The sequence below is a fragment of the Alosa sapidissima genome, chromosome 19 (genome assembly GCF_018492685.1).
Source record: "Alosa sapidissima isolate fAloSap1 chromosome 19, fAloSap1.pri, whole genome shotgun sequence".
NCBI classification, from domain to species: Eukaryota; Metazoa; Chordata; class Actinopteri; order Clupeiformes; family Clupeidae; genus Alosa; species Alosa sapidissima.
Genome location: NC_055975.1, coordinates 27,853,666 through 27,855,886, shown reverse-complemented (window position 1 = coordinate 27,855,886; position 2,221 = coordinate 27,853,666). Strand labels below are relative to the sequence as shown.

Below are 2,221 nucleotides of genomic sequence, written 5' to 3'. Positions count from 1 at the left end.
CTTCAGAAATAAAAAATGACGTTAGTCCGCACACTGAGAACTCCTTTGTGTTCTCAGTGTGACGTTTCGGGCTGAATACCCTGTGTCTGAAGAAGCATGGGTCAGTGTGTGGACTAACGTCATTTTTTACAGTGCAATTTCAGGCAAAAACTTGAAATTTGTATTGGAAATCATGTGTTAAACAACCAGCTAAAACAAAATTAGTTCATAACGAAAACATATTTTTGCTCTAAACACCACTGTGCAGATGTATTTTCAGTTTAGACTTTGGACTAAAGACCTTGGATGGATCCTTTGATGAGTCTTGAGAACAGAATAAAGCCGAATAAAGGCTTTCACTGAGAACATTGATGTGGCTTTTCTCCAGTATGGATCCTTTGATGCTTCTTGAGAACAGACTTCCAAATAAAGGCTTCCCCACACTGAGAACATTGATGTGGTTTTTCTTCAGTATGGCTCGTCTGATGATACTTGAGATGATATATTCGAGTAAAGATTTTGTTACATTGAGAACACTGATATGGCTTTTCTCCAGTATGGATCATCTGATGCTGATTGAGATTAGATATATCACCAAAGGTTTTTCCACATTGAGAACACTGATGTCGTTTTTCTCCAGTATGGATCCTCTGGTGTGTTCTGAGATTACATTTTTGACTAAATGCCTTTCCACATTGAGAACACTGATATGGTTTTTCTCCAGTATGGCTCATCTGATGATCCTTGAGATGAGATATTTGAGCAAAGGCTTTTCCACATTGAGAACACTGATGTGTTTTTTCTCCAGTATGGATCCTCTGGTGTGTTCTGAGATTACATTTTTGACTAAATACCTTTCCACATTGAGAACACTGATATGGTTTTTCTCCAGTATGGATTATCTGATGATCCTTGAGATGACATATTTGAGCAAAGGCTTTTCCACATTGAGAACACTGATGTGGCTTTTCTCCAGTATGGATCATCTGATGACGCCTGAGATTAGATTTCCGAGTAAAGGCTTTTCCACATTGAGAACACTGATGTGGCTTTTCTCCAGTATGGATCCTCTGGTGTATCTTGAGATCAGACTTCTGAGTAAAGCTTCTGTTACACTGAGAACACCGATATGTTTTTTCTCCAGTATGGATCCTTTGATGCATCTTGAGAGCAGACTTCCGAGAAAAGGCTTTCCCACACTGAAAACAATGACATGCCTTTCCGTCAGTATGCGTGCTCTGATGGGCAGTGACCTCTGAATGTGCTCTGAATCTCTCTCCACATGTAGTACACTCGTACAACATTTGTCCTGTGTGTATTTGCTGATATGCAACAGCAGGGAGTTCATCAAGCGTTCCCAAACACTGGAATTCATGCTGTTTCTCTCTAGTTGTCTGGCACCACGATTGTTGTTCCTCAGATTGCACTCTGTTGTCAGCATGGATCATTTGAACGTCTCCTGCAACATTAGAAATAAAGAAACTCAAGATTTTCACAATGTCTCAATCAGGCGCTGTTGATATAAGTGTCACTTTGTAATTATTGTGATTCTTTTAAATTATAATACAAACTGTTTAGGATCTCACCTTTTGGAAAATGATCTGTGTGATCATTTTCTGTTAAATCATATATTTCTTCCTTTTTAATATCCTCAGGTGGTGACATTAATATTTCAGTCCGAGTTCCATGATCCAGTCCAGGCTCTTCTTTCTGTTTCTGAGTTTTATACAAAAACTCTGCTACGAAATCATCAACTTCTTCATCTTCTCTCTCACTCTTCACTGGCATGGTCAGCTGTGACGGTATGAAACCTGACATTTCAAGCTTCAGTTCAGCTCAGCTTCAGCAGTTTAGCAAAAGTTGCTTCTAGAAATGACTTCTGTAAACTGTTCCCTCTGTGTGGTGTTTATATATTACTGCTGTCTGACCCATTAGCCTCCTGGATTTCAACCTAACCAATCAGCTGTAGGGGCTGGTATGTCAATCAGAATAACAAAGGATTGTGGGAGGGGCTTACATTTGAAGGGTTGTTACGTCTGATGGTCCACAGGTGCGCGTGGCCATAACTCAAATAGCACACACTCCACAAAGGAGGGCAGGTGGGGGTGGGGTGGAGGTGTGAACTGGTTGTGGTGGTGGGATGGTCTGTCATGAGCTCTCTCTCTGCCTGGTAACACGTGCTGATTGAAGTCTGATGACCTCCACCTGTTCCTGCTCTGCTCTGCCTCACCCTCGTTACCTA

General features: G+C 41.1%; 1 pseudogene; it reads right to left on the bottom strand.

Moving 5' to 3' along the window:
• Window positions 1–255: 255 nt before the first annotated feature.
• LOC121693653 lies at window positions 256–1,427 on the bottom strand (annotated as a pseudogene).
• Between the last annotated feature and the right edge of the window lie 794 nt (window positions 1,428–2,221).